Genomic DNA, 20,090 nt, shown 5'->3' with positions numbered 1-20,090 from the left:
GTGAAAACTGGGATACAAGTTATAATGTGGATTTGCTATCCTACTGTTATATTAATAACCCCCACACATCACATTTAAGTAGACCTGATTTTGAAATGCACCATAAATAGCTATCTCAGAGACTTCAGTGAGGATTAAAGGCAATAATATAAAACACTTATCCTGGTTCCTGGCCTTAATATTTGGTAGTATTATTTTCAACGTTTATTTATTTTTGGGACAGAGAGAGACAGAGCATGAACGGGGGAGGGGCAGAGAGAGAGGGAGACACAGAATCGGAAACAGGCTCCAGGCTCTGAGCCATCGGCCCAGAGCCTGACGCGGGGCTCGAACTCACGGACCGCAAGATCGTGACCTGGCTGAAGTCGGACGCTTAACCGACTGCGCCACCCAGGCGCCCCTGGTAGTATTATTAATATAATTAAATTTTAATGTTTTTTCTTTTGCCAAGTATACTGTATTTTCATGATTGCTGTTTCCCCTCTGGTAATTCACAAAGCATGTAGAGTGTTTTTAAATTAAATTGGTGATAACTTAAAATATGCAAACATTTCAAACTACAATTAGCAACATTAAGAATTAGCAGTATCTATTGACTCCCTAATTAATCTGTATTTGCTGAAAATTATATTTTCTCCTACATTCAGCTTTCTATGATATGATTTGGGTTTTAGATCCAGGATATTGTTGTTGAATTATTTTGTCATGTTTCTTCTAAGAATTTTCATGGCATTTGCATTATGCCTATGTAATTTATAATTCCTGAGACTTTGTTTATCTGAAATGATGCTTTACTAAATATACAACAATTTGAAAGGGTATAGAATTCTTCAGCAACAAATTCCAATTTAAAATGTGCCTTCACTATCTTCCGGCATCTATTAAGAGGATGTTTGTTGAGAGGTTAAGTGAGCATGAAAACCCCTCTCTGTTGGTCCCATGGTCTGACCATTGTATTTAAAAAAATTTTTTTTAACGTTTATTTATTTTTGAGACAGAGCATGAACGGGGGAGGGGCAGAGAGAGAGGGAGACACAGAATCGGAAGCAGGCTTCAGGCTCTGAGCCATCAGCCCAGAGCCCGACGCGGGGCTCGAACTCACGGACCGCGAGATTGTGACCTGAGCTGAAGTCGGACGCTTAACCGACTGAGCCACCCAGGCACCCCTGACCATTGTATTTTTAAATGCATTATTCACACTGCTTCCTCTGGCATCTCTTCAATACCATCTTCTTAAGAATCATCATATCAACAAATTACCTTGACAATTGTTGAAAAGGACACTATGGAGTAATATATTCACAGGGAGTGACTTGTGATGTTTCTCTCTGCTCCCTCCCCCCTCACAAGCTATGTTTCCACCCACAGGAGAAAAGAAGCCAGTGTGCCTGGAGCTAAGTGGAATAAAGTAATTAGGGGTTTGGTCATGCAGAATTTTGGAATGAAACAGGTTAGAATTCTAATTCAATTACATATTCCTAAAACAACATTTTTAAGAATCTATAAAGATTGTATTGTTTCAATTACATATCCTCTTTGTCTACATAGATTCTTATTTATTAGATATTCCTGAGACAAAAAAGACGGGGCACAGATCCAATTTTTAATAGCAAACCTGCATTCGTTATCCTGGAAGAATGCAATGACACATTTAAATTTAGATCCAGTGCCTATCCTATATTTGAAAATAGAAAATTAGAAGTTCCCAGGGTAAAATGAACAATGTCCCCATCACCATCTTAGGCAATGGGTGGATTGCAGATTTTGTAATGCTGATTTTTTTGTAGCGTTTAATTTCTGTACTGATTCGACTGCCACAGTTGTAGAGACAACCAGTCCAAATGTTTTTCGTTTTTTGTTTGCTCCAGTCTGGGAGCAAACATTATTCCTGCTTGAGTTAACCAGTTGATTGGCAGATGATTATGTCAAATCCTCAGATAGGAGGAAGTATCCCTTTTATGTGGCAGTCTACTTCATCAAAAGTAATAATCCAGGGTTCAAAAAGGAAAAAAGAAAAAACCAAACATTTAGATTCACCAAGCTAGAGAACTAAGAGATTCTTCAAGAATCAGGCTTATGATTTTCATCTAGCTGCATTCTAGGGGACAGATGTGAGACTCATGGCTGCATCCGAGACAAAGGGGGCTCTCAGGGAAGCCAGCTGTGTGCTGATGCTTTCCATTCACCCTTCCTTACCTTCACTGCCTCGCTCAGGTCATTCTCTGCCCCGTCTGTGCTCCAAGCTTGCATTTGTGTTCCACTGATGGAAGGTGCTAAATAGAAGTAGGAGGTTGAAGGGCAGGGGAAATAATATGGAGTATTTATTCACCCGCTTCCTTCAAGGTGCTTTTTGAAAATGGCTGCATTCCCTTTTTAGTAAGAGTCTTGGTGAGGTGTTCTCTTCTAAGGCTTCCACTTGGATCTGGCTCCAGTTGCATGATTCTGTCTGTCTTTTCAGACATGGCCTTGTACTCCTGCTAGTCTTGGGGGTACTTCCCAATCTCTTACTGGTTCCTTCAATCCAGCCCACCATAGTAAATAATTTCTTTTCAAACTCTTTTTAGTCAAACACTTTGATATACTTTCTCTTTCCTGTTTGAGTGATATACCTTATACAATCAACCTGACAACTAAAAATGCCTTGCCATGATTAATTTTCTCATAGCATTATATTCTTTCATGTTAATTATGATTAATCTGCTTTTTAATAAAAAAGAGGCTTGGGTTTTTAGGGACCTCAACTCACTCAAGCTTGGAGAAAAGATGAACAGAGGATTGGGCATTGTCCTCCATATCTGTAATATTTACTCACTTACTTCTCTTTGTCCTGTTTATGCTGATGATTCTCTAGAGAATATCTTCCATGTCAGCTTTTTCTTTTCTTTTCTTCTTTGCACTACTAATGTTCTGCTACCAAGTCTTTTTAAATTTTGGTAAAATTATTTTATATATATTCCCATTCATATAACAACAACCATTTACTGATTGGCTACCCTGTGCCAGGCACTGGATGGACAATGAGGAGAATTGAAAGATGCAGCCCAGGCTTTGAAGAGCTTGTCTACTGGACAAGCCACACATTAAGGATAGCATAGATGCTAAGGAAAAATACTAAGAATGCTTTTCTATTTATTTTGATAGCAATGAAAAATATCCCGGGACATCTTTCCCAACATATGTTTTCTTTGAAACACACAATTCACAAGGTATGCCTCCTAAACAATAAAATAATCTTAAAACTGATGAGTAGCTACCTTCTAGAACAAGTTTGCTATATTTATTCATTCATTCCACAAACATTTATCTATTGAGTGCTTACTGTGCGCTAGACAATGTACTAGATTCAGGGGATACATGGTGAATAGGATCATCCCTCTCCTTTCCAGAAGTTCACAGTCTAATGTTCTGAGAATGAACTTTGAGGATGCCAGTGGCCCTTACAAAGAATAAATGGTCTTATAACAAGAGTTTGGGGGCACATTTAAAACTAAGTCCCTTTAACCTGAGGCCCCAACAGCACTGGCTTCTCTGATAGAGCATGGTTTCATGGACATGTGAAAACTGTTGGATTTAAATGCTAAAAGCTATTTAGAACAGAAATTTTGAATAACTACTACAGGGGGGAACTCAAATTAAGCTGTTGTATCCACCTTTGGGATGTTCATGATAGCAAAGGGAAACATGATAACAAAGGAAAAGGACAACTGCAGATCTGTAAATAGTGAAATACAAGCAAAAACATATTAGAAAAACTTATTTCTACCTAGTAGCATCAGATTAGGTGCTATTTAGGCAATTAGGCTAATTACAGTGATTTAAAATGTTATTCATGAAAGGGGCACCTGGGTGGTTCAGTCGGTTAAGCGTCCAACTCTTGGTTTTGGCTCAGGTCATGATCTCACAGTTGGTGGGTTTGAGCCACACATTGGGCTCTGTGCTGACAGTGTGAAGCCTACTTGGGATTCTCTCTCTCCCCCTCTCTCAGCCCCTCCCTGGCTTGTGCTGTCCTTCTCTCTCTCAAAATACATAAACTTACAATACAATACAATACAATACAATACAATACAATACAATACAATATAATACAATACAATACAATACAATGTTATTCATGGCAGTTCTGGGAACATAAGGTTATATACCCAAACTTGAAGTATAATTGCGGTGATAGGGTGGCCAACTACAAATTGACTTTTCAAAAGGAGTTATACAGTTGGTCTAATTTCAAACGAGCAATTTTTATGTTTTTAGTCACACAAAATATACTCCATTGCTTTATGTGTTGCTATGATTCTCTTTCCTGGACTTTGCTCATACAAAAGGAAAACCAGAAGATGCATGCACAGTAACAGATTTGGAGGCTGAATTCTTTTTTTTTTTTTTTCTTGGCAGAACATGTTTTTGCCAAGATTACAACCCACTTGAACTTCTGTCTGTTCTTTGATTTTAGAATCAACTTGGGTTCCTTTTAACACTGGAAAAATCACAGATTGAGCCATACGTAGATAAAGAAGTCTTAGCAAAGTTTGCTGAAGGTTTTTTTTTTAATCATCATTAAATACCTGTAAATAAAGAACCTTCTTATTAACATTTCACGTAGCTGAATCTGAAATATAGTGTTGCAATTTTGGGTGAGATCATTTTATTTTGATGAAGCATTTATAACATAACTTTATAAAGGAAAAGATTTTTAAAAAGATATCATATGATTTCACTCTTATTTGGAATTTGAGAAACTCAACCCATGAACAGAGGGGAAGGGAAGGAAAAATAAGATTAAAACAGAGAGGGAGGCAAACCATAAGAGACTCTTAAATACAAAGAACAAACTGAGGGTTGCTGGCGGTGGCGGGGGGTGGGGGATGAGTGGGCCGATGGGTTAAATGGGTGATGGGCATTAAGGAGGGCACTTTTGGGATGACACTGGGGGTCACATGTAACAGATGAATCACTGGGTTCTACTCCTGAAGCCAAGACAACACTGTACGTTAACTAGCTTGAATTTCAATTAAAAATAAATAAATAGATAAATTAAAAATCAATAAAATACGCTGGGTTTCATCAAGAAAAAAAGACATCACAAGAAAAGCTTTCTCTAATTTTTTAGCTGTTTTTAAGAACATGCTTTACTTAAAAACCTATTTGGTCATCTGTTTCTTCAACATACATATTTTTGAGTGTTTCCCATGTGCCAGTCACTAAGGGAAATTCTAGGGATTGAAGAGAAATCGGACATTATTCCTGACATCAGAATGCTGTGGTATAGTGGATTTACCTGCTTGAACTCAGCTTTACACATATGGTGTAAACAAAGAGTAAATTAGGAACATGTTACACAGAGAATTGGTTAATCAAAAAATCATCAGAATTGAAGATTAAAAATGGAATCTTGGGTCTGGATTTGGCACTAATTATCACTGGCACTTGGAGCAAATTACCTCAGGGGACTTTCTTTCCTCATATGTAAAGTATGAGGGTTGGCCTAGAGATGTGGTCATAAGCCTTTATTTTATAATGACAAAAATGTGATTGCCTGAAAATAACCATAACCCCAATCCCACCCCTAAATATCTAACATGAGTATACATATTGGCTCAACATGGTGCACTAAAGCCTCTGGAGATGGAGAAAGAATATCTCACGTGTATTTACAGGTGAAGAAAAGGAGAGGGGGCTAAATCTATTTTTAACAACTAATAGAATATTATGGTTACTATATACAAATTAAAGACAGCATGAGTGTACTTTAGAAATTGGAAGAAGACAAAGGTAAAGACGGAGACAGGGAGTGGAGGGATTTCCTCTCTCAGACATGCTATATATAAGGCGATGGGCCGTCAGGTTGTACAGAGTGAATCCTGAAATGCTGTGTGTCGCCCACCCCCTGTGATATGTGGGACAAACCATCTTATCCATCTGGCTTCTGATAGAAAGCAGTCTGCATCAGCAAAGCGCATTTTATAATAAAGTTATTTAGAGCACGGGATCTGGGCAGAGTATGCCATTTGGAGTCAGAGAGTTCTGGGCTTTGTCCTGATGCCAACATTTGCCAGCTGGGTGAACTTGAGCAAATTACTTAACCTTTACGAGTATTGATTTCCTCATTCACAAAATAGGAATAATTGTAGGTGAGTCTTAATCCTCAACTATAATTATGATGTTCTACATTGTAACCCAATTAAGGAAGCAAGTTTCTGAAAGTCTGCTTCTGGCCTTCTTTGGCTCCCTTTGGCTCTCTCTCTCTTTCTCTTCTCTCGTTTTTAATGTTTATTTATTTTGAGAAAGAGAGAGACAGAGTGTGAGTTGGGGAGGGGCAAAGAGAGAAGGACACACAGAATCCAGAGCAGGCTCCAGGCTCTGAGATGTCAGCACAGAGCCTGATGCGGGGCTCAAACTCATTAACCTAGAGATCACGACCTGAGCTGAAGTTGGATGCTCAGCCGACTGAGCCACCCAGGCACCCCTCCCTTTGGCTATCTTGACTCAAAGCCTTTTTATTTTTCTTTTAAAGTTTATTTATTTTTTGAGAGATAGAGAGATTGAGAGAGAGAGAAAGAGAGAGCACATGTGTGGGGGATGGGGGCAAAGAGAGAACCCTCGAACTCACCAACCATGAGATCATGACCTGAGCTGAAATCAAAAGGTGGTGGCTTAACCGGCTGAGCCACCCAGGTGCCCCTTGACTCAAAACCTTCTTTAATGTCTTCTCTACCTTCTCTAAGGAGAAGAGCCTACTGGAGGCATTTTGTCTTAGGAGTGAGCTATGGATCAGCAAAGAAACATTTTGTGCCTTCCCGTTCTTGACCAAAAGTTTTGTGAAGCTTGGGTACCCAGAGGTGGCAGTACCCAGATGCCTCCAGCAGTGTTGTATATCAGAAGAAAAGGACATGAGATGAACTCCCAAAGAATTTGTAAACTTGCCCTCTTTGCATTTTCCCATGAGCAGCCTTAATTATTGGTTATGGGCTATTGGTCATGTTGTGGGGAAGGAGGGACAAATTGGGTAGTGACTAGAAAGATATACATAAAGCAGAAAAGTTCTTAAGTTTGGAGAAATATTTATACTTTTGATCTGGATATGGACATCATAGCCCTTGCTTCTGTAACACTGATAGAATCAAGAAGGAAGGCAATTCCTAAAAGTCTATCAGGAAGATGGGCTTTTGCCTTCTCCAAGCTTCCTTAGGATTGTGGGGAGGCCACAACTATCAGGAAATGTCTGAAGAGCGTGTAGAATTTCTTTAACAGCAATAGATACAAGTGTGCTTCTGAAATTCTTTTCCCACCATTTCCCTTGCTAAAATAGAAAAGGGACTATATTTTCTTTTCCTGAAGTGATTTGTAGGGTTAGAAGTAAATGTAAGCACATTTCTTCTGAGGAACTCAAATTTTTGTTTTCTGAAATTCAAATATTTTATCTCTGTTCCCTAAACCAAATTAACCGATTATTTTAGGTAAAGTAGTGTCCCTCCCCTAAGAGCTGGAGGGAGGGATACAACCATGAACCAGAAAAATGACAAGAGAGTATGGTGACTTTTTTTTTCTTTAGAAAATGAGACATTGGCTTATTTAGAAGATAAGGAACTTGTCTGGAGAATAACTGTTAATGGAGGTGACCAATTGGAATATGTTTTCTCTGAAATAATGTTGTCTGAACTCTGTTATCTCTAGTCACAATGAAGTTTTCTTCACATAAAGCGTGATGGTTTTGATGTTATGCTGATAACACATCTTCTTTTAAGTAAATTGTTGGGTATATTTGGTTGCTATTTAAAATTTTTTTTAATGTTTCTTTTATTTTTGAGAGAGAGAGACAGATAGACAGAATGCAAGCGGGGGAAGGGCAGAGAGAGAGGGAGACACAGAATCAGAAGTAGGTTCCAGGCTCTGAGCTGTCAGCATGGAGCCCGATGCAGGGCTCGAATCCGTGAACCACGAGATCACAACCTGAGCTGAAGTCAGACGCTCACCCAACTGAGCCATCCAGGTACCCCTTGGGTGCTATTTTAATGCCCCTCTTGCTTAACTTAGAAATGCCTAATATTGCACGGAGGTATGATACCTGTGGGTAACCTGAACAGAAGGCTAATTTTATGATAGGTTATCAATGAATACTTCATATTGAGAAACCCCTTTACATTAATCACCCTCTCTGTAAAGTTCTATCACTTTTTAATTGTTGGTGTTATCTCCATCCTCAGGAGAGCAATGCTTCAAATCTGCTAAGGGTTTAGGAATGATCGTAAGATCTAGGCTTTTTCTCTAGGCTTTTCTTCCTGAAAGATGCCACAAGTTTTGAATATTGAACAAAGTTGATAGACAAATTGTACCAGGACAGCACACCTACCACTGATGTGCAACCATTTCTGGGGCAGCTCCCTCCAACTGTTTACCACCTCACAGTGATGCCCCGGAGCAGTTGGTTAAAAAGGAAAGAAGAATGCCACTCAGAATATCAGCAACAGGAGGCTTGAGGAAGAGGAGATATAATTATCTAGATTGGAATATGAGCAGGGCTACCACACCATATATGCCAGCCATCAAGATTAAAAACACTCCATTGATCAATGGAGTACTCAGGTTTGGAGAGGCAAAAGGAAGGCAGGAGAGGTTTGGGAGTCTGACGATTGTTTGAAAGACAAGCTAATGCTTTCATGCTGCCAGCATATGCATTTTAGAAACCTTTTTGGTCTTGCGTGTTTTGTCTCATTCACTTGTGCATAATCCTCATGCTGTTTCTTGCTTTGGGCACAGAGGAAATCAGAAAAAAGCCATTGAAAACTATTCTTCCAGTTACCTGGGGAATGTACTGTGTGATTTAAGTTACTAGCTCTTTTCAAGGCTAAAATAACAGATAGTGCCTGTGGAACCAATGAGATGATGAAAAAATTAGACCTTTGTTGCTCTGTGGAAGGGTGCATTAAAAAGTATATTACCTCCTTCTCTTCACGGTCCCACTCCTCAGTCCCCCTATGTTAGTTAGTTTGTTTGTTTTTCTAGGAATACTTCCTAATAAATCACTCTAACACAAACCTTTCCCCAAGGTCAGTGTCAAAGACAAATGGTAGCGATGATTCATAACTGAACTCTAGAACCTACATGTTAAAAAATCTAACTATTGAAAGCAAAAAGCCCAGATATGCAAACAGTCATCTCTAGGCCCTGAAGGGCTAACCATGAACTTGATAAATAAAGAAATATAAATGAACATTGATGCACCTTTTAAAAAATCAAGAAAAGCTACAATAGAAAGCCATGATCGATTAAAGATGATGTTACTAATATATTGATAACAAACCACAATTCTTGAACATGGTAAGAATTCCAATAATTGACATGTTCGTGTGGATAGTAGGCATCCTGTCATGCTTTCAAAGCATTGTCTAGCAGCCAGGCCCCTTAACAGAAGACTGAATTAGAAATCCCAGTAAGCGCTACCATACTACTTGCATTGGTCCTTACTTCGATTCCTAGTATGTTACTAGTAACAGTCTTGATCATACCTGAAAATTAAAGTGTATGTAGTTACACATACTTTACTCCTAAGTATCAGAGAAAGGATTTCCATTTTTTAAAAGTTAATGTTTCATTTTCCTTAAAAGAGTACTAAGGACAATACACTGATAATCACTCATGTCTTTATATCTTTGTCTGTAGAAATAACAGAAGAGGATTTGCAAAGGATCTGTGAGATGAATCCTTCTTGGTAACAATAGGGCTAACAGCTACCACTTACTGCTTGCCATTATTGCTTGTGATGTTCCGTACATGTCCCTAATGCTTACAACTCCAAGTTGGGTGAATTTTTTTTATATTAAATATAATTTATTGTCAAATTGATTTCCATACAACACCCAGTGCTCATCCCAACAGGTGCCCTCCTCAATGCCCATCACCCAAGTTGGGTAAATGTTATCATGCCCATTGTGAAAATGGAAACATTGAGGTTTGTGGGCCTCAAATAACTTACTGCAGTTCACACGAATACTACATGTGATCGGACCTTTTTCCATTAACCTACATGTATCAAATCTTTGGCTTTTCTCCAGTTAGTCCTGTATCCATGCCTGAAGAACAAATGAGAATATATTGGCAGTATGTGTTTAATGAACCTTTGTCACTTTGTTTTCTAAGGGTGAATTCTGGATTATGGTAACTTCTACCATTTTGCTAATCAATATATATGTCCTGAAGCCATCTTATCCTCCTTTAAAAAATTAGTATAAAGTTAACCTGAACTAAGTTACACTCTCAAACCTCCAGCTTATAGCTAAAAGGAAATATCCATTGAGTCCCTTGGCCGATGGAAAATATTAGCAATGGACCCAGTGTGGTCTGGCATCCACCCCCGCCATTCTACTCTAGGGAACAAGAAAGGACATTTCAGGAGTCCTTGTGATCTGAAAGCATAAACATAGCTGCTAAGTCAGGAGTTTTCTCTGTGGTTGCTTCTGAAGTAGGTTTCAAAATATAAGCCATAACTTACTCTCAAGTCAGATGACAAGAGTGTCTGATACTCTCTCCTCAGAAAACCTTCCTTAATTATGCGGTATAATATAGCTCCCTGTGCCCAGACACTCTATACTACATTACCCCATTTTCTCTTTTTATAACCTTTAAAAATATCTGAAATTTCTTGTGAGTTAATTAATGCCATAAATATTTATTGAACACCAATTATGTACCAGGATATGCATATGTCCTAAGGATATGGGCATACAGTATTGAATGAAACAGAAAATCACGATAGTCAAGAGGCATATATACCTTTTACTTTGTATGTCACCTCTTCTTTTTGTAGAGGATTTGTCAGTATTATTTATAGCTCTGGACACATAATGGATGCTTAGTAAATATTTGTTAAGTTACTAGAAAAAGTACAAATCTGCAGACTTGCATGCAGAATTATTTTTCAGATAAGCCGATGAGCTCAAGTTAAGCCTCATAGTCCCATCTACATTCTCCGCCCCTCCAAAAGTAAAGGTATTTAGCTCCAGCCTTTGCTTGTAAAGCATAATTTATTGGAAACATTCATGGACTCACCTCCCCAGACCCCTTATTTTAGATGTTTGAGAAAATCCTGGATGTTGTATAGGTATTTTAAGCATCAGATGGTTTGTATTAAGCAACAATCAAAAACCTGGGATCCAGGCCACTGGATGGTATAGTGAAGAGGTCTCTAACCTTTAATGTAGGTGACCTGGATTCAACTCCTAACCTTGGTGCATATTAACTGGTTGTTCTCTGGCAAGTTACTTAACTCCTCCGAGCCAACGTCCAGCATCTAAAAAAGGTAATAAGCTGACGGCTTGAGCTGTTGCACAGGTGACTGTGAGGAAAAAAACACATGAGCTAGAAAATATTGAAGCTCTTATTAATGACAAGAATGCCACAAATGTAACCTAATGTCCTTATGCTGTACAGAGAACAATAAAGAGTTCAAAATGATATCTGCATTTCTGAGGAGCCATTTCTCAAATTCAGGAATGTCCGGAGTGTTATTGGGTATACAACATAAATATAAACATAACCACTGGATCTGGCTTCAGACTGAAATAAAACAGACTGCTGATCATATGGGAATTTAAAAGAAAGGTGGCCTTAACCAAGAATATCTTTCCTTCTGGTGTGTCTTACTACCTGATATTCTGCTAGCGGAAAATTTAAAATCCATTGTTCCTGAATAATAACATAAATGTAGGGTCTGGACCAAAATGCTAGAAGGAACACACATTTTTTTTTCTTGCAAATATCCTACTACAGCTCCAGGAAAGAAATGTGTTTTATTACAAAGACATAAAGGGAGAGAGGTACTTCTAGAATAGTGGAAAAATAACCTCCAAACCCTCCTACTCCATAAAAACAACAGGAACACTGGCAAGAACTGTCAAAATTAACTCTTTCATAACTCTAGAACTAACAAAAGTCCTGTAACAATCTAAGGAACATATATTCAAGAAAAAAGTAGCTGGGGGCACCTGGGCGGCTCAGTCAGTTGAGTGTCCAACTTCGGCTCAGGTCATGATCTCGTGGTTCTTGAGTTCAAGCCCTGCATTGGGCTCTGTGGTGACAGCTCAGAGCCTGGGGCCTGCTTTGGATTCTGTGTCTCCCTCTCTCTCTTTCCCTCCCCCACTCATACTTTGTCTCTCAAAAATAAATAAATGTTAAAAAAATTAAAAGGAAAAAAGTGGCTGGGTATAAACAAGAACAGTGAACCTTTCCTGAATCCCGTATCGTCGCCCCAGCACCTTGGAACAATGATATCTGTGAAAGCCAACAGCTCTGGCAGTTATTGGAGGTAGCAGAAAGGATGTGGAAGTCCCAGAAAAGCCCCATTCCTGGGGAATTGTCACTCTATGACCTGTGTGACAGCTCTCTGGTCGGAGTGTAAAATGGCATAGCTGCTTTGGAAAACAATTCGACAATTGTTCAAAATGTTAAACACAGAGCTACCATATGACCCAGCAATCACACTCCTAAGTATATACCCAAGTGGAATAAAAATGTATGTCTACACAAAAACTTACAAATAAATGTTCAAAGAAGCATTATTCATAATAGCCAAAATGTGGAAACTACCCAAACGTCTATCAACTCATGAATGGATAAATGAATTTATGTCATATCCATAAAATAGCATATTATTCATCAATAGAAAAAGGAATAAAGTATGGATACAGGCCACAATATAGATGAATCTCAAAAATGTCATGCTAAGTGAAAGAAGCCAGTCACAAGAGACCACAAATTGTACAATTCCATTGACATGAAATGGCCAGAATAGACATTGAAACAAAAAGTAGATTATCAATTTTCATAGGGAGAGAGAGGGCATCAGACATGAAGAAGTGAGTGATAACGGCATGGGGCTTATTTTTAGGGTGATGGAAATCTTCTAAAATTAGCGATAATAGTTACACAACTGTGAATACACTAAAAATCCCTGAATTGGTACACATTATAAAAGTGAATTTTTTGGTATATAAATTGTATCTCAATAAAGTTATTATAAAAAAGAAATGGAAGAATAAATAAAAATGCACGAGGGCAGGGGCGCCTGGGTGGCGCAGTCGGTTAAGCGTCCGACTTCAGCCAGGTCACGATCTCTCAGTCCGTGAGGTCGAGCCCCGCGTCGGGCTCTGGGCTGATGGCTCAGAGCCTGGAGCCTGTTTCCGATTCTGTGTCTCCCTCTCTCTCTGCCCCTCGCCCGTTCATGCTCTGTCTCTCTCTGTCCCAAAAATAAATAAACGTTGAAAAAAAAAATTAAAAAAAAAAATGCACGAGGGCAGAACTAGAAGGAGATGAAATCACCTGGTTTTAAGAACAGCATACTGCTTGGGAAGCTACTAGAGATATTCCTCCATCAAAGTGAAGGCATCCATGAGACAGAGGAGAGAAGTACTCCAAAAATAGGGACTCCAACAAAGATTCAATCCAATTGTACTCCAATTATTATATGTATATATATACTGAGAATGTATTGGAAAATGTAGAAAGAGTTGGCAGTATACACAAAGGAAAATAAACAGAAAGAAAAAAATGCTTTTCCAAAATACCTTGGTCCATATCTTTTATTCAGCATCCCATATAAACCTTCAGTTTCTTCAATTTCCCTGACAAACACGTCAGTGAATACAGTATTTGATATAAATATTTGAAAATGATAGTCTGATGGACACAAAAAAATCTTTTTTTCCTCTTTAAATTCAAAGCTCTTTTTCCATATCAAGTCAGTTCAACAGAAATCTAGGATACTGGATTATATTATCTTTGCAAGGTTTTATCTATGCGACCTTGATTTCACTTAAGCCTCAGGGGATTGGCCATCTTGACTTTCTGTCTGTGTTGCAGACTTTTAGGGAGGAGCTTGATTGTCTGTGAATCATAGGCGGAACTACAGCTCCTGAGAAATCTTTGTTGATCTCATTCACCCATTGAACAGTTTTGAGCTTCTAGTAGATGTCAGGTCCTACACTAGACACTGGGTAACCAGGGTGTGCGTGTCAGGGGCTTCGGACTGTGAGCACGTAATAATTTGTTTCACTTTCCAGTTTTAACAAGGAGCAAATACTGGTGTCTGAAATAGTCTTATTTCTAAGAATTTATACTATCAATATTATCTATCAATATAATAGGAACAATAACGATAAAAAACAAACTTTGAAAGTCTCCATAGACCAACTCGACCCATTTTTCAAAGAAAGTCACTTCATGAAAATAGAGTATCTGTAAGTTCGTACCATGTTGTTATTTTATAAAATACATTTTAAAGCCTATTGGTTAATGCGTCAGACCCTGATCAAGGTTAAACCTGTGTGATTGCCATGCAGGTGGGCAAATTGCACATGCTGCAGGAAATAGACCATGTCAGATACGATCGTTGACGTCTGTGTGGGCACCAGAAGCCGACGAGAGCTGGCAGCGGGAGAAACCAATCAAAATCTCAGCTGCTCTGGCTCTGTGCCTCTCTCTAACCTCTCTTCCCAGGAAGAAGAATGAGCCTTACCTCTGGCTTCAACCTGCCCAGGGAAGGCTGAGGCTGGGAGGGGGAAATACCGACTCTCTTCCCAAGGTGAGGAGGGCAACCAGAATGAGATCCAGTTAGGAAAGGAAAAACCCTAATATTCAAAGCCTTTTACTAGCACCCATTTTCCTCCCATTGGGAATACCTTGTTTGCTCAACCTTTTGGGCCTCATGCTTCTCATAACAGGATGATGTTCGCTACACCAGACAGGAACCGGGAACTTCCTTCTGACAGATACTGAAAAAGGAGCTGGGAAGCGAAGATTTCCCCCTTGTGCTTTCTCAAGCCACTGATCTTCATACTACTTCACATTATGTGGGATTTTTGGCAAAAAAACCCTTTTAAAGTAATGGCCTAGTTTCTTGATTAATGGCCTTGTTAATTAATGGTCTTGTTTCACCTTGAAAGGTTTTATACTAGCATTTGGCTAGTTATTAAAGGGTCATAGAAACCAGTGGGGTGGGGGGAGTGGGAGGGTTGAGCTGGGGCAAGAATAGGGGATAAAACACAAGATAAAGAGCATCTGAAATGTGTTGACTTTACTGCCCTTCCTTCCTCTTTGGTGGCTTCCATCAACCACCTTGGCCACATCCTCCCTTCCTTTCATACTCTCCAATCCAGGATCAAAAAGATCAGTGAGAGATTAACTTTCTACTCCCCTACCCACAATCTCTCAGGCTAAAATGAAATAAAGGATTCTTGGTTTCATATCTGACATAAACTACCTTCTGAAAAAACTCTGAAACATATCTCTTTCTTATTAAACAAAAAGATTTTATAAGGACATGGCAGGGTAGGTCCTATTTATTTTCATGTCTAGCATAGTTCTGTGGGGATTTGAATAATAATATTATAATATTAATATCATAATAAAATAATTATTATGTATTAAGTCTGAATTTAAATAAATTTAACTCCTGGTTAAGTCATAAACTTCAGTTTGGTCCCTGGTTTTTTTTTGGTGTGGATGACTTCAGCTATATTAATATACCTTGATTTAATTAATATACTTTGATTTCCTTAGAAATATAGCAGTGTTTTCTCTGTTGAACGATGACTGTAGTTTTACCTACATTTTTATATTATGGTAGTAACTTGGCTATTCTAACATAACAACATTCAAATTTTACTAGGAAAATAGGGGAGTGCTTCAGCAAGAATAAAAGCTTGGGGTCAGAATTCTAGAATCCTAGAATTCTGTGAATTCTAGCTCAGCCACTCACTAGCTGAGTTAGTTTGATACAAATTACTATCCTCTCTGAGCCTCAGTTTTCTCATCTAGGAAATGGGAGTAAAACCCACTTTTGGATTGTTTGGATCATTGTTTTGAGGATAAATGAAGAATGTAAAGTGCTTTGTATAGTCCCTGGCACACAGAATGCTCAATGAAGATTTATTCTGGTTCCTTAAACCCATTCCCCACGCTAACCCCTCTGTAGATGTGACGCCAACCTTTAGCTAAGAAGATGCATGGAACAAATCCTTAAAAGAAGTAACAATCCAGTTAGGGACATATGTCTTACACCAGCTAATGATAATTCAAGGCAAACTGTGTTAAGGCCTATAGTAAAGACATATGTCAAAATTTATGGGAGCACTGAAGGTGTATCCCCAGGGAACAGGGTTCTTGGAAAAAGTGATAGAAGAGTAGTAACTGAACTGAGACACTGAAGGATGGGTGAGATTTGGCATGTGGAAAAGGAGATCAGAAGTGGATTCCATGAAAAAGCAGCAAGGTACTACAGAGACGGAAAAGTGGGGAATGATGGAGGACACTGAGCACCCCAATATATGCAGGGTAGGCTATGGGAGATGAAGCAAGACTGCCAGGATGGAGTGGGGCCAGAATCAGACCGTCCCTTGAGTTCAATCCTAGGGAGATTCACATTCACATGTATAGACAATGAAGAGAAATAATTTTTAAAAATTATGAATAAACACTACAGCATGCTTATGGAGGTAAAAGCTACCAAACACGTGCCGGGCGTTGTAACTCCAGAACTCAGCATCAAGCAACTGCCCCTTTCATTCCATAGTGGATAATACCAGGCTTCACGTTATTGGAACACACTCAGTCAATTAAGAAAAGTACTGATTGCCGGCTGCAAAATATCCCCATGGTGCCAAAATGTCTGTGGAGTGGGTGGGGAGGGGGAGGGAAGGTGTGATAATTAAAAGAATTGTTACTTGCGATGTCACGGGAGCCAATGTGCGAACTCTGCATGCTGGGAAGCTAGAGTGCTCCCAGCTGCCACGGGGAGGGAGGATGTGGTTTGATCCCTGGCACCGCTCCTTGGGACAAGATGAATCACAAATGTGTTAATAGTGAGGTTCCATGTCATAATGTGCCAGATGGAGGTGGTTACATCTCTGATTGATTGCCTCCTGGCCAAGACAGGGGTTTTCCAGAAGGCAAAATTTGGCATTGGAGCTCTAGGGATCAGCGGGTCTTTATTTTGGTCAACGTGGACCTGACATTCTCGACTTTATGAAGTGTGGCTACCCCCAAGACACGGGCAGCCAGAACAGTATGTGGACGAGGAAAGATGTGACGAGGGGGTGATATGTGGAAGAAACAGCTTTGCCCCGGACAGAGTTCCTCTGGCTAAATGTGGCTGTTAAGGAATCCACGGGTGCCCTGGAAAGAAGGGGCTGGGGTTGGGTGGGGAGGTGCAGTAGGCACCCTGCTTGTGAACGAATCAAATAACTAGAAAGAGAAAAAGAAAGTCAAGGAAGAGAATGAGCAAGAAGGAAAGGCTTTCCAGCTTTGGACACCAGAACCCCACAGCAGCAGAGTCCGGATGCCAGGCCGAGGCCACCGGGCAGAAACACAGAGCAGAGCACTGCAGGGTGACCTTCCTGCCTGTTCCCTCCCACTCCCCCCAAACTGTAACCACCCAGCTCTTTGTTGTGGTGGTTTTCTCCCCCAGCGCAAGCTTCCAACTCTAAACAGCCAACTACAAGGGCAATAACCGTGGCGTCCTACTGGGAACTAACGCAGTCTCTCGTGCAGGCGCTGGGTCCTAATACAGGACAGCGAATAAAGCTTCATTACAGAACAATGGAGTTAGCTGCCAGAGCCTACAGATTTGAATAAACAACAAATAAGCAACATCTGCTCCAGCATATGTGTATGGTAAAAAAAAAAAGTCACAAAATAAAAGAATTTGTAAATGCCAAAAGCAACACTAAACTGCCAGAGCTACTGTAGAGTGAATTTTTAATTGCACATGCAAAGAGGCAGGCTGTGGGTATTAGTCTCACATATGTCTTCTCGCTGCCAACCTGGGAGTATAGATGAATTTAATTAAATAAGGATTATCCCTTCTCCCCAGTACAATTACTTATTTATAACAATGATAAAATTGCCTAATAAAAAAATTGCAATATTTCAAAAACAAGCCTAGAAAACACCCTGCTTTCTGTGTAAGTCGTTCAGGGCTGTTTGAGTCTGAGTGTGTCTTTTAAAATTAAGTCTTTGCCTACTGCCAAGGAAGAAAAAACAAACAACAACTCTTATCATAAAGCCTGCTGCAGTTAAACAGCCAGAGACGGCATTACGGGGAAATATAAAGAAGATACAGAGCAGCCTGGGAATTGCCTTTCGTGGGGTGTGTAGAAAATTAAACAATTGGACTCAAATTGAGGCCAGGGGACAGAGCCAAGGGACAGGGCCACTGAGGCTTGGGCTTCGCCAGTGTCCTGCTCCTAGTCTGTTTTGTGAACAGGCAGTCGCCGGTGATCAGTTCCCTTTACTTCGCCTATCGCTCTTCCCTGTGTGCTAATTCCCTGAAAACAAATAACACTACCCAAACCAAACGAACAACAAAAGAGATGGGCGCTCCAGCCCTCTGCTCAGTGCCAGTGGGGTTCATTTCTTACCTCCAAGTTAGCAATCCCCATCATCAGGGAGGCCAGCGGTGATAATTCAAGTATGAAACTGTAGATGGCAAAGTAGATTCATGTGTAAATAACCACAGAAATCAGTATCTTCTGGCTCTTGTGATCTAAGTTTATCTTTGAGCAATTTTGTTGTTTTAATTAATAGCTGTTCTGCACTAGAAGTTAAGGCAAGTGCTAAGAGCTTGTGACCAGGTGCATTCTCTCAAAATCAGTTCAGAAGCCAACCAGAAACAAAAGGCAGTCAGGGGCTCCGAGGTGTGTGGCTGGGGGCAGTTGCACAATTTCTCTACCTCAGTTTCCTCATCTGTGCAATGGGAATAGTAATGGTAGAATCCACCCCACCCCCCCACCCCCCCCCAAGGAAGGATTCAATGAATTAATACATGTAAAGTGCTTGGAACGGCACCTGTCATGGAGTTAGCACTTAATAAATGTTGCCAAGAATTTAAAGGGATGCTTTAGCAAGGCACTCAAGTGTGTACTTGGCTCTTTCCTGGATGTTAGTAGCTTTCCATTTATCTTTTGCTTTTCCTTCATAACATTTACCACAGTAGTAATTCAGTAATTAGTTGGTTTCCCTGGTTATTCACGAGCTCTACGAGACTAAGTTCTGTTTTGCTTTCGTTTGTGTCTCCAGTACCTAGACCAGGTTCTTATTTGTATAAGCGCTCATTAAATATTCACTGAATGAATGAATTCAGTATGGGAGGAGGACTAGATTTAAATTCAAAAGATCCTGACTTGAACTTGGTCCTTCTTTTGCCAGCTATGTAAACTCAGGCAAGTTGCTTAATTTGTTGATGTCTTATCTCTAAAGAGGAAAGAATAGTATGGTGATTACATTAAATAATGTAATTGAAACTGCTCAGGACACTGCGAGTCTGGGTGTCAAATGTTAACTGTTAATTTAACAATGAATTGCTTCCTGGGGCACCTGGGTGGCTCAGGTGGTTAAGCATCTGATTCTTGATTTTGGCTCAGGTCATGATCTCACAGTTCCTAAGTTCGAGCCCCACATCAGGCTTTGTGCTGACAGTGCAGAGCCTGCTTGGGATTCTCTCTTTCTCTCTCTCTCTCTCTGCCCCTCCCCTGCTCTCTCTTTCTTTCTCTCTCTCAAAATAAATAAATAAACTTTAAAAGCAACCAATAACCATCCCCCCCAAACCCAATGAATTGCTTTCTAATAATGATTATAATTGACTGGAATATAGAGTTAAGCAACAGATTCCATGTATATTCAGGTAAAACAACTTTCTGAGAGATGTTGCTGGAATGTGTGCAAACCTAAAATAAAGTAAGTCTACATTACTTAGGACTAAATGCAACATGCAAAAAGAAAGCACCAATCTGCTGATCTGAAAGGAATACACCTATTGGATGCAGTCCTAATTTACAAATACCGAAGTCCATGCCAATAAAATCATTAAAAATACCATGTGTTATATTTTAAGACAGTCATTATACTCTGCCCACAGAACACTGTTGCAACATTAAATCACCACTGTTGAATGAGAATGTAAACTCTTCTGGCGAAGGTAAGAGAAGCTTAGATGTTGCCATATATGGGGTTCCCTAATGGGTCAGGCACTGTGCTAGGTCTGGGGATGGTGGGTAGATTAGACAAGATTCCTAATCTCAAGCAGAACATAATTTAGCATAAGG

General features: G+C 39.7%; 1 protein-coding gene across 4 annotated transcripts in view; it reads right to left on the bottom strand.

The window, feature by feature from the left end:
• Window positions 1-20,090, bottom strand: part of ITPRID1 (ITPR interacting domain containing 1) — a 288,990-nt gene that overhangs the window by 19,783 nt on the left and 249,117 nt on the right. The window lies entirely within an intron of this gene.

Source organism: Prionailurus viverrinus, chromosome A2, assembly GCF_022837055.1.
Source record: "Prionailurus viverrinus isolate Anna chromosome A2, UM_Priviv_1.0, whole genome shotgun sequence".
Classification (NCBI taxonomy): Eukaryota; Metazoa; Chordata; class Mammalia; order Carnivora; family Felidae; genus Prionailurus; species Prionailurus viverrinus.
This window is presented reverse-complemented; position numbering and strand designations above follow the sequence as displayed.